The following is a 13,651-nucleotide window of genomic DNA, read 5'->3' as shown; positions in this document are numbered from 1 at the left end:
ATGCGAGCGAAAGTGGAAGACGAAGGCCTTCGACAAGGACCTTTTCGTCGAAGCACTCCGTATGGACAGCGACACCCCAGCCCTAGATGCAGTAGAGCTAACAAGGACATGCGACACTACAATGCTACGAAAACAGGAGCCAAGGTACAGACGACGTCCTGCGCATTGGTGGAACGAGACACTCGGTATCCTCCGTGCTGCCTGTCTAAGAGCCAGAAGATGCTATCAGAGGGCAAGAAACCTTCCGGATAGGGAGATGCGGAAGTCGGCGTTCCAGGAGGTCAGAGCCGCATTTAAAAAGGCGATAATCGTGAGCAAGTCGAACTGCCACAAGGAGCTATGCCGAGATGCCGACGCTAACCCTTGGGGTGACGCGTACCGAGTCATGATGGCGAAGACCAAAGGTCCAGCGACGCCAGCCGAAATGTGTTCAGACAAGCTGAAGGTAATCGTGGAGGGTCTCTTTCCGAAGCACGACCCAACGACGTGGCCACCAACACCGTATGGTGAGGAAGACGAAGTTAATGCGGAATCTCGGCAGGTCTCCAATGTCGAGCTAGAAGCAGTGGCAAAGAAACTGAAAGCGAGCAAAGCCCCGGGTCCGGACGGGATCCCCAATGTGGCGCTGAAATCGGCGATCCTAGCTTACCCCGATATTTTCAGGACGGTGATGCAGAAATGTTTGGAAGAAGGTCACTTCCCAGACATATGGAAGGTACAGACACTGGTTTTACTGCCAAAGCCAGGAAAACCGCCGGGGGATCCAGCATCGTATAGGCCGATATGACTGCTGGATACACTTGGGAAGCTGCTGGAGAAGGTCATCCATAATAGGGTGGTTCCGTTCACAGAAGGAGAGCATGGACTGTCACAGATGCAGTTTGGATTCCGGAAGGAAAAGTCGACGGTGGATGCTATACGGACGGTCCTGCAAAGGGCCGAGAAGGCGTGCAAACAGAAGAGGAGAGGAAACCGGTACTGCGCCGTAATCACAATTGACGTCAAGAACGCGTTCAATAGCGCCAGCTGGGAGGCCATTGCCGTAGCGCTGCACAGAATGCGGGCTCCTGTGTCGGATCATGAAAAGCTACTTCCAGAACAGAGTCTTGGTGTACGACACTGAAGCTGGACAGAGGAGGATGAAGTGATGGCGGGAGTTCCACAAGGCTCCATCCTCGGGCCAACGCTGTGGAACGCTATGTACAACGGAGTGTTTACGCTACAGCTACCCACAGGCGTCGTGCTAGTGGGCTTTGCGGACGACATCGCCTTATCAGTAAACAGGCGAGTCACCGGAGGAGGTAGAAATGTTGGCGGCAGAATCGATCGGTATCATCGAAAACTGGATGAATGGAGTCAAGTTGAAGATAGCCTACCACAAAAAGGAGGTGCTATTGGTGAGCAACTGCAAGGCAGTGTAGCGAGTGGAAATCTCCGTCGGAGAACACGCAGTGGCATCCCAACTAACAATGGTAGCTGAATAACAGCTTATTCAATCAAAATTTCAAAAATTAAGCTTATGAATGGCTTATTCTTCTATTGTACAGCAACAATGTTTGTTGTGATCGAAGCGAGAACTGAACCACCTGGGTGTGATGATCGACGATCGGCTAAACTTTAACAACCACGTCGACTACGCCTGTGAAAAGGCGGCGAAGGCGATCAACGCACTGTCGAGGATTATGCCAAACACCGGTGGTCCGAGAAGCAGCAAGAGACTGTTGCTAGCGAGCGTGTCATCTTCGATACTGCGGTACGGAGTCCCAGCCTGGGGTGCGGCGCTAAAAATCCAAGCGAAATCGGGGGAAGCTAAACAGCGCGTTCCGGCTCATGGACATACGAGTAGCGAGCGTGTATAAAACAATATTGTCGGAGGCAGTTTATGTGATTGCAGCGATGATCCCGATCTGCATCACCTTGGAGGAGGACATCGAGTGCTATGAGCGGAGGAGGACCAGCCAAGTGAGAACGTTGGTGCGAACAGCCTCAATGACGAAGTGGCAACAGGAATGGGATTCCACGGAGAAAGGGAGATGGACCCATCGGCTCATCACTAATTGTTGACTTGCGTGAACAGGAAGCATGGAGAAGTGAACTTTTACCTAACCCAGTTTTTGTCTGGTCACGGCTGCTTCAGGCAGTACCTACATCGGTTTGGCTATGCCGTGTCGCCCTTCTGCTCGGAGTGCGAGAACGTGGAGGAGACACCGGAGCACGTGGTGTTCATCTGCCCCAGATTCGAGACGGTAAGAAGATCGATGTCGGCATTAAGCGTGGACAACGTCGTCGACGAGATGTGCCGTAATGAAGAGACGTGGAATGCGATCAGCAGGGCAGTCACAAAAAAGAGGAAAAAACATACACACACAGACATCACCTCAATTCGACGAGCTGAGTTGATTGGTATATGTGACTTGAATCTATGGGGCCCATATAGCCGAGGCGGTAAACGCACGGGTATTCAGCATGACCATGCTGAGGGTGACGGGTTCGATTCCCGGTCGGTCCAGGATCTTTTCGTAAAGGAAATTTCCTTGACTTCCTTGGGCATAGAGTATCTTCGTGCCTGCCACACGATATACACATGCAAAATGGTCATTGGCAGAGGAAGCTCTCAGTTAATAACTGTGGAAGTGCTCATAGAACACTAAGCTGAGCAGCAGGCTTTGTCCCAGTGAGGACGTTACGCCAAGAAGAGGAGAGGAGGACTTGAATCTCCGGGCATTCTATCAAAAAGTCATTTTTGGAGTGAACGAATAGCCTTTCCAGTACACTTAGTTTACGAGAAAGGCGAAAATTGAAAATGTTAATAGACGTTATTGGCAAATGATCATTTTGGCTTAAAAATGATCGTGTATAAATTTGATGCCCTTATCTCAAGAGTAAGTGGTCCATCAGGGGCTTCTAAAGTTCGCGAAAAATGTAACCAACGTGGAATTATGCACGTAAAATTGAATGAATATAAAAATGTCAGTAAAAACCTTTCAACAGTTGACGAATTACCCTACAACGATAATGGAATATATTGTTACACTTTTTTCGCACCAACCACACCATTTGGCATCTCGTTTGACAGCATCCTAACAAGCAAAAAAAAACATTCACTGTGATCGAAAACAATTTGTTTTCACAATTATAATAAATAGCTGTCGATGACAGCTCTGCAATGGGGTTGCTGCCGAGTGGTAAGTCAGTCGAGGCGTTTCCAAGCAACGGTGATGGGAAAACTACAATAACTCTGTGGAATCCGAATTGAAACTGGGAAGGGGGCGTTGGCGAAATAAATTGATGATTTTTCCATCGTTTTCTCCGGGATGTGAACTGACGTACGAAAAAATTGTCCAATTTAATCTGGTCCCAGGTGTACGGTAGGAACAGCTTTTGCTAAAAATTGCGAATAGGGTAAGAAATCAAACTTTGAACTAGTCAAATTGTAATCTTAATTTGAACCATTTCAAAATTCATTAAAACGACGTACTTTTCAGGCAAATATTGTCCCGAAAAAGATGTTAAACAGCTTTCTGTAATATAACCTGATAACATAGACTTCAAAAGCATTGAAAAAAGCGTTTTTGTCATGGAAAACAGGCAATTAAAAAATCACTGTGATTTCACCCATTTCCCCCAAGAGAAAGCACATTTTCGGTGCACTCGTACAGCTCATGCATTGTATCACACGCAATATGTGAACACGTCAAATGAAAGCTTATTTATCGTAGAATCGACCAACCGAATAATATTCCGCATTATTTGTCATAAAATTATCAAATTTAAGTGATTCTTACTTGGAGAATGTTATCTTAAGTTGAACCATTTGTAATCTAAATTTGAACTAGTAAACGGGGATGAGCTTCTAGTGTTGGCCTGTAGATTGCGCTAGTGGTTGCTTTGTTTACTCTTGGGGGATGAAAAACTCCAAATTTAGTTTCCAAATTCCTAAAGAATTTCGAACATTCTGAGTTGAGATTCCACTGCCTAATGAAAAATAGGCATGAGAATAAGCAAATAAATGTGATTTTTCATTGTTTAGCATGGAATTGGTTGTTTTGTGAGATGCTCGAGCTGCTGCTGCCAGTAGTTCAAATTAAGTTTAAATTTTGTTCAAATTAAGATTAAAATCATTGTTGATGAAAAATCAAATATTTCAATGAAATTCGGTGCAAATACAAACTTTTTACCATTTAACAGAAAGCTTATACCTGTGGCATTCATGTACATACGATTTTACCGTAGTAAATAATTTCCATGTGGGAGAAAAAATCACTCAAAATTGGCACTGCTTCAGAAAGCCGCAATTTGGTTCAAATTTTGATTACCTACCCTATTTTTTTCTCAGAATGTTTTCTGCATCGTAACTATTTCACCCCTCATGTTGTTTATTTAACAACCAAGTGCTAATAAATCAACCGAAAGTCCATATTTCATACTCTGACATTAACAGTAACCATCAAAAACCAGCACTCCGCAGAGCAATTCTTACATGTGCAATTATCCTTCAACATCTCACCACCTAACTGGATGCGGTGATGGTAGACCACGAACTTTCTGGAAAATTTCCATCAACAGTTTCCCCCGGCAAAAACCACCTCGTTCCATCCGTTCAACCTCTACGTTGCGTTGCGTTGGTACAGTGCAACCGATCCATCCGATCCTATTTAAATTTCATCACACAAAACAATGTTTACACAATGGCAAGAACGATTTCAATCATCGGTCAAACCCTTGGAATTTGCTTCTCCGTTCATTCCGCACATGGGGGTTTCATCCCGGATACGGAAAAATTACATAACATAAGGCTCTGTGCTATGAGCAAGATGGAATGCTGAGAATTATATGTAAGACATTTTCTTTCGGAGCTCGTGGATATTTTTACGAATCCATTGGTACCATTCCTAGAGGTGCAAAATTTCTCAACAATGCCAGACTTAGTAATTTCGGAGTTCCTGGCAGTTTTTCAGGAACATTTTAAAGTACCCCAAGTAACCTTTTGCTGACCAATTAGTCTTGTTGAGGTTTTAAAAACCGTCATTTTTATTAGGTTTAACTAATACTTTTTAGTTTGGTTTATGACGGTTCTAGGAACCTCTTCTAGTCTATTTTACTAAAATATTAGTTGGGAAGTCATATACATATAATTTAAGTAGAAGTTAGTGGTCGAACAGTTGTTGTTTGAACTGTATTAGGAAGCACAACATCATTTTTGTTGTATCATTAGGGTAAGTGTTCCAATTATGGCTATAGTACCAATTATTCGCCATAGTTGATTTTCACCCTTTAACGATGTTAACCCTTAAAAGCCCTAGACGAACCACTTTTTTTCAATCGGCTACTACTCGAAGACCATACAATCAAAAAATTTAAAACCAATTTTAAATTGAATGCGGTTAGTTGGTCTTCCAATATCTGGGTGTGGCATCCCCTCTGACCCCTCCCCCTTTTCTGGGTATTGAGAAATGCCTTGCCACGGGGGTATTTTTCGGCAATTTTATTGCATATCACACATATTATCATTCTGAAATTTGTATTGTATAATTTATTTGGCCATAAAATGATCGCTCTGGGCTATGGGCATGCCACCGCTACGGAACCAGTTCCGGACGTTCAGGTTTCCGGACATAATCTCCGGAGGAACCTGCTACATACTGTTTACTAAGGTTCGCATTTATAATCCTTTTTTGCGGCTTCAAATATTGAATTTAGAAGTATGATGTCTTAGAAGAGTTTGTTATATATACCTAATTCTTTATTTTAAAATTTTCACCTAGATGATTAATCCACCTAAAAGTGCGGTAGGAATTCACTTTTCTCCAAAATAAAGATAGAGTATTGGTGTCTTCTACAAAGTTGCAGAAAAGGGTATTATTGGAAAGTTTGCCGAACAAAATATTACAGGGACTACACCTCAACTTGGGGGTGAAATCCTAAAAAGCCATCCTGAAGTATGCTTGGAGAAATTCCTATGATTTTTGCAGAAATTATTGCTGGAATACCTCACTCAATTACAGTCACTACTTACTTACTACTTTCGGTTCTGGGCACCCACTAGATCCGGCTTATTTTTCTTATTTCGAATTCATTCTCTTCTATAATCATAAGAAACAGAGGAATAGAAGTGAGAGCAAGTTCCATCTCTTCCATGATTCTCGTTCTCTTGTTTGTTCCTGAAGAACGAGTAAAAAAGGAACATCTGGCCACGCTAGTGGTTACAACTGTGATTCTTTCAAAAAAAAAAATCTCGTTTTGATTCCCTCGGGGATTTACATGACGATTATTTCAGAAATATTCTTACAAATTTTGCAGCTGGGAAGCAACTAGAAATTCCTTCAGGAATTGTTGCTGAAATTTTCCAGAAGTGATGCTGGAAATATTCCTGGAGAAATTCTAGTTAAAGTTTCTGCTGATAGGTACTCTTAGAAAAAAAAATCTGAAGGAATCCATGAAGAAATCTATAAATGAATCGCAAGCATAATTTCTATAGAATAACTTGGAGAAATAGAAAAAGAAATCACTCACAGGGGCTTTTCCCTCTTTCTCAATTTTGTATATGTATAAAAATATGTATAAAAATATGTTTAAAACTCCTTAGGAAAATTGCAAGAGGATCTTCAGAAAAACCTGATGAGTTTCTCTAAGCGATTCCTGCGGGATTGCTGAAGAAATAGCTGCAAGGGTTCCATCAGGAATTCCTCCGGGATACATTCAGAATTTGCTCTCAAAAATCCTACAAGAATGTCCGCTGGGATTCTTGTAGAAATTCTTATTGCGACATTTGAAGAGATTTCTCCATGGACTCTCCCAGAAATTCCTCCTGTGCTTCTTTCAGAGGTTTTGAATAAGAATTCTCTCAGCAATTGCTCTTGAGATTCTTCCATAAATTTCTGCAAGGACTCACACAAGAATTGAGAGGGGTTAGAAGCAAACGGGTGAAAGTGACAGAAATATACTTTCGAGTAAATGAGATTTGAGTAAATAAAGTTTTCTATTATTTTTTCCTCCCATGCAAAATGTATAAGGTTTTAAAATGGACCCAATTTTCTCCGATTGATTGTAATTCATCGTAAAAATAATCTTGAAAAAGTTCCTAAAAGCTTAAAATTATAAGAATTTGTTGATATGCTCAGCTCAAAATCGACAAAATGATCATTTACACCCCTTTGCACCTGGACTCCTCAATTCTTCTTGCATTACCAATAGGAATTTCTTGCTGGAACTCCTCCAGTAATTCCTGCTGTAATTTATTCATAGAGTTCTCCAGAAATAAGTAATTCCTATTGGGAATCCTCTTGAGAATTTATTATGAACTACTGCTGGAATAGCTCCAGGACTTCTACTGGGGTTTTTCTAGACATTTCAGGTAGGTACCCTCCTGATTTTTTTTTCTGGGATTCCAATGCAATATCTGCAGAGAATCCTCCAGTAATTCCTGCAGGACTTTAAAGATCAATATTTATATTTCATGGAGCAAGAATTCCCTAAGAAATTCCAGAAGGTATTTTTGGAATCCCTGTTGTTTACTGGATGTACTGCAAGAGGACTTCCTAGAGGTATCCTTGGAGAAGAATTTCAAGGAGAAATTCCAGAGGGATCTTCAGTGGAATCCCAGCAGTCATCCCTACAAAAATTGCTGGGGAAATCTTTTGAGAAATATTCTTAGAATTCCTCCAGGAATGCCTGATGAGATTGTGCTAGAAGTTTTTGCCGGGAGTCTTCCCTCGGCAAGGAATGTCCCTTTAAGAAACATTCTACAGTTTATTCAAATCCTCCCGGAATATTTCTATGAATTCTTGCTGTGATTCCTTCAGAAACCCCTACCAGGATTTCCCCAAGCATTTCTGCTGGGAATTCACAAGTATTTCCAGATGGTAATTTTGCTGTAAAAGCTTTTAAGAATCCTCCAGGAATTGCTGAATAATTTCCGTCATTAATGGCTTGAGGTATCCCAGCAAGATTTCCAAGAGGTTTCCCACCACGAATTCCTCGAGAAATCTGAATCAATTTCAACTTTATTTCTCAAAGGAATCTGAAGGAGACTTCCAATTAGAAAACGAAGAGAAATTCCTGAAACAATCCCTAGATTCATTCTTAGAAGAAGCGTAAGAGAAACACTGAAGGATGTTACAAAAGAGAAGTCACAGTAGTAGTTGGTGGATGAATCCAATCAATAATAATTCAATAAATCCCAACAAGAATATCTTAGAGGTAATCCCAGAAGAATTCTTTGATAAATTCCAAGAGTACTAGAAAACAACTTGAGGAATTCGTGGTTTTAACCAAGCAGGCATTTTGGGGAAATTTGAAGTGAAATTTGTAGAGGAATGTTTTGAAAAAAAAAAACCTGTAAAAATCACAAAAGGAACTTTTGTAGAAATTCCTGTGGACTGGGCATTCTAGAGTTTTTTTTTTTCGTAAATGAGGTCCTGAAGGAATTCTCGGAGAAATGCTCAGAAAAATGCAAAGAGAAACTTTTGAAGGAATCCAAGAAAAGTGTTTTGAGAAATCCTCTTGAAACTCCTCCATAAATTAATAATGGAATTTCTCTCAAAATTCTTGCGGAGATGGTTTCTCCAGAGATTTTTCAAGGATACTTTTAGGAATTTCCCTAGCAACATCACCTGATATTCTTGCTAGGATTCCTTCAGATATTTCTACTATTTTTTTCAGGAATTCTTGCTGGAATTTCTCAAACAATATCAGTTGGGATTTCTTCAGTAATTGCTCTTAGAAGTCCACCAAGAATTCCTGGTACATTACCAGCAGGAATTGGTTGAGGAATTCCAACAAGACTTCCTGGTGGATTCTTTAGGAAATTATTGAATTAATGCCAAAAAAGTTTCTGAAGAAATTTCAAGTGGATTTCCGGCATGAACTACTGGAAAATACTAAGAAAATTTTCTTTAGGGATCTTCGTAGAAATCACTGGAAGAATCACAGCAGGGAAATAAACAAAAATGTGTAGAAAAATTAAAAATTAAAAAAAATAAAGAGAATTTCACCAAATTTTTTGAAAGTTGAGATGCAGGCGCTGTACCACTTGGAGCGTTATTCCAGTACGAATAAAAAAGCAGAATGAGGTGTATTCTATCACAAAGAACAACTTTGTAGAACACTCGAAAAATCCTAAAACTCCATAGAAAAAGTTATATCCGAAAACGTATTACAAGGGGTCGACAAACAATGACACATAACTCTTAAAGTTGAGCAAATAAGGTAGTATTTTGTTCGGCAAACTTTCCAATAATACCCTTTTCTGCAACTTTGTAGAAGACACCAATACTCTATCTTTATTTTGGAGAAAAGTGAATTCCTACCGCACTTTTAGGTGGATTAATCATCTAGGTCAAAATTTTAAAATAAAGAATTAAGTATATATAACAAACTCTTCTAAGACATCATACTTCTAAATTCAATATTTGAAGCCGCAAAAAAGGATTATGAATGCGAACCTTAGTAAACAGTATGTAGCAGGTTCCTCCGGAGATTATGTCCGGAAACCTGAACGTCCGGAACTGGTTCCGTAGCGGTGGCATGCCCATAGCCCAGAGCGATCATTTTATGGCCAAATAAATTATACAATACAAATTTCAGAATGATAATATGTGTGATATGCAATAAAATTGCCGAAAAATACCCCCGTGGCAAGGCATTTCTCAATACCCAGAAAAGGGGGAGGGGTCAGAGGGGATGCCACACCCAGATATTGGAAGACCAACTAACCGCATTCAATTTAAAATTGGTTTTAATTTTTTTGATTGTATGGTCTTCGAGTTGTAGCCGATTGAAAAAAAAGTGGTTCGTCTAGGGCTTTTGAGGGTTAATCAACAAGAAAAAAATTGTAAACAACAAATCACGTTCACAAATAATAAGGAATGCAAGCAAATAGTGCGAAAAGGAACCGAACTTAAAAATGTATCAATAACTGGTACAGGATTCATATCATTGGCACACGCTAATAAATACTAAAAGTAGTTATGGCTCCGTTTCTATGTATTTACTGTAAAGCATGGAGACTGAGCTATCTTTTAACAAATTGATGAAATTCGTTGGTTTTCTCGTTATTTTTGTACAAATGGTTTTCCTTAGGTAGGGCCACAATTGGTACAGGCACCCTAGAAGATAGCGAACAAATATTCCATTCTTTTTCGGGTTATTTGAAAAACTGGTCGAGATATCTACAATATATGATGGGTTACGTCGGCAATTGATCGTTAGATGTATGAAGCGTTATTAAATAGTGTCACTATTTGTTATTCATCTCTAATCGGGAGTACCACCACCCCGTATTCCACCCAGTATGCGGGAAATGGCTGTCATAAACAGTTTTCCGCTTTTACACTACTGCCTGATGCAACCGGAACGAACCATGAACGGCGTACGTACAACGGTCAGCCTGAGAGAACCCTGGTTTGCCATTAACCCATTTGGTTCGATCGGGATAATGGAGAAACTATAGGCGATGCCGCCGCTGCTGTGGTATGTGTGGTTACTCTCTAGACTCCAGGAGAAACATGATTTCGGTGGGTCCTATGGCGTGGTCCGTGATATCACGTTTGGATTAAACCGTGGTGACAGTTCCAATGAAAAGGCGTAGATGCCATGCATTATTGGGTTGCACTTAGTTTAATGCAAGCACGGTAAAGGGTTTCTCAATGCGGTTGAGCCCAAGAACCATTATAAGTTTCGGTTTGATCTATGAGAGAATTTAATGAATGATTTCATTAACCCTTAAAATCCCTAGACGAACCACTTTTTTCAATCGGCTACTACTCAACGACCACGCAATAAAAAATATGAAACGGATTTTAAAGTAAATGCGGTTAGTTGGTCTTCCAATATCTGGGGGTGCCATGCCCCCCTGACCTCTTCCCCTTTCTAAGTATTAAGGAAAGCGTTGCCACGAGAGTATTATTCTGCAATTTTATTGAATCTCACACATATTTTCTTTGGGGGTGGTACGTGGAACTGCAGATCTCTCAACTTCATCGGAAGCACCCGCATACTCGCCGATATTCTGAAGGACCGCGGGTTCGGAATCGTAGCGCTGCAGGAGGTGTGTTGGACGGGATCTATGGTGCGAACGTTTAGAGGTAATCATACCATCTTCCAGAGTTGCGGCAACACACGTGAGCTGGGAACAGCTTTTATAGTGATGGGCGGCATGCAGAGGCGCGTGATCGGTTGGTGGCCGATCGACGAAAGAATGTGCAGGTTGAGGATCAAGGGTCGATTCTCCAACATTAGCATAATAAACGTGCACTGTCCTCACTCCGGAAGCACTGATGATGACAAAGATGCATTTAACGCGCAGCTCAAACGAGAGTACGACCGCTGCCGAAATCACGAAGTCAAGATTATCATAGGGGATCTAAATGCTCAGGTAGGCCAGGAGGAGGAATTCAGACCGACGATTGGAAAGTTCAGCGCCCACCAGCTGACGAACGAAAACGGCCTACGACACATTGATTTCTCCGCCTCCAAGAACATGGTCATTCGTAGCACCTTCTTCCAGCACAGCCTCCCGTATCGTTACACCTGGAGATCACCACATCAAACGGAATCGCAAATCGACCACGTTCTGATTGATGGACGGCACTTCTCCGACATTATCGACATCAGGACCTATCGTGGCGCTAATATCGACTCTGATCACTACCTGGTGATGGTTAAACTGCGCCCAAAACTCTCCGTTACTTATTAATCATGTACAGTACCGGCGGCCGCCCCGGAACTACCTAGAGCGACTGAAGCAACCGGGTGTCGCCACCGCATATGCGCAGAATCTCGAGGCAGCGTTGCCGGAAGAGGGTGTGCTCGATGTGGCCCCTCTAGAGGACTACTGGAGTAGTACTACAGTCAAAGCAGCCATCAACAACGCAGCCAAGAGCACTATCGGATACGTAGAACGGAGTCGACGAAACGATTGGTTCGACGAGGAGTGCAGAGCGGTTCTGGAGGAGAAGGATGCAGCGCGGGCGGAAATGCTGCAGCATGGAACCCGACAGAATGTGGAGCGATACAGACAGAAGCGGAAGCAGCAGACCCGTCTCTTCCGGGAGAAAAAGTTGGAGGGGTTGTATACTAGATACGACCGCAAGTCTGACGTTGAATAACGTCCGTTTATGCATTAGTTTCGACTATTGAATGCTGTATTGAAGTTGATATAGACTCTGATACGAAGTTTTGGGGTCCTTTGGTTTGATTGTAGATGTTTATTGATAGACCTTGATGTTAGTTTAGTGAAGGATGCCATGCGAACTCGAAAATCAACTCTTGAGTGGAATTTTCTGTGGCCCTGAAAAGGGCCGTTTGTTGGATTGAAGATGATGATTTATACATTTTGATGTTCATGCAGAATGATTTATCGTCATGTCATGCATCTTGATGCCGATGAAGGTTGAGAAGTTGGTTGAAGTCGGTTGGTGTGGCTGTTTGGAGGAATGTGAAATCATTATTACTGGCTAATCAGAGTTTATCCTGTAAACTACCTGTTTAACACTCAAATAGTGTCAGCATCGGTCGGTGGTGGAGGAAGTACGAATAGCATCTCTTAGTCTCACACTTCACATTTCGCGTAAATGTCAGATCCCCTTGCAGTTGTTGCTTGAGCAGGGTCTGACGCTAGATCAAACCGAAGATACTTCTTCATGAAATCCACGAATTCCAAGTTTTCCTCCATGGATATGTCGATCCCAAAGTTGTCGGTGACGACCATAGGCACCTCGTCATTGAAAAGAAGAATCAAGTTTCGTGCCAAAAAAAGCTTCTTCTGCTTGATTGTGGTGTCTAGTTAAAAAAGCAAAATTATTATGAGGAACATAACGGAATGATCATGTTGACTATATACCTTTCGAAATGAAAATACAAATCAGCAACGCAGGACTCCCTTGAATATTTATCTCAACTGCGCAAATGTCGCCGTACTCATCTGCAAGATCCAGTTCTGGATCATAGCTAGCGCAAAGTTTACGCACTGAATACGGAATCGCCATGATTGCAGTTCTTTTCTGGTGAATTGCTACTCCACCTGCACTTAGATTTGGCCGTTTGGATTTTGCGATACAGATGAAATCATGTACTTCCGTAGTAGCTTCCTCCTCCTCACAAGTCTCACAAGTTTTGAAATGTTGACACTTAGGGTTCATTCACATATTACGCTACGCAAAATTTGACAATTGCACACCCCCTCCCCCTCCCACGTAACAACTTTTGTATGGGAAATTTTGTTTGGAGCGTAACGCGGCGCTAGACCCCCCTCCCTACCCCTTAGCGTTACGTAATATTTGAACGAACCCTTACGTGTTTTCACTATCTAGGAGGAAAATTCAGAATTGTAGCCCTCACAAGGACTGTTTAAATTTGATTTCGCGAAACCAAAATATGGTCAACTTTCAGAAGGGATTTGTTCGACGAGGGTTGAAATTTCAATTCACGCGGGACCAGGTTAGCTCCGATGAAGTAAATAATTATTCCCAGTTGCTCCGCTACCGCACTGAGAAAATACGAATGAGCCACCACCACTGCTCGAATGCCAGCGGTGCGGTGCGTCTACCGCGCTCGACGACGCTTCTGTAGTAGTTAGTTTCAAAATGTCAAGTGCCGACATAGGAAAATTCAGAATTAACTCCTGCAGAAAATTGGATTTCTAGCCCTTAAG

General features: G+C 41.8%; 1 long non-coding RNA gene across 1 annotated transcript; it reads right to left on the bottom strand.

The window, feature by feature from the left end:
* Positions 1-11,860: 11,860 nt before the first annotated feature.
* Positions 11,861-13,198, bottom strand: LOC134289031 (uncharacterized). Its single transcript, XR_009998227.1, has 3 exons — positions 12,842-13,198; positions 12,483-12,780; positions 11,861-12,422 (listed from the first exon to the last, which is right to left on the bottom strand). It is a non-coding gene; the product is annotated as an uncharacterized LOC134289031 (long non-coding RNA).
* Positions 13,199-13,651: the final 453 nt, after the last annotated feature.

The sequence above is a fragment of the Aedes albopictus genome, chromosome 2, assembly GCF_035046485.1.
Source record: "Aedes albopictus strain Foshan chromosome 2, AalbF5, whole genome shotgun sequence".
In the NCBI taxonomy this organism is placed as follows: domain Eukaryota; kingdom Metazoa; phylum Arthropoda; class Insecta; order Diptera; family Culicidae; genus Aedes; species Aedes albopictus.
This window is presented reverse-complemented; position numbering and strand designations above follow the sequence as displayed.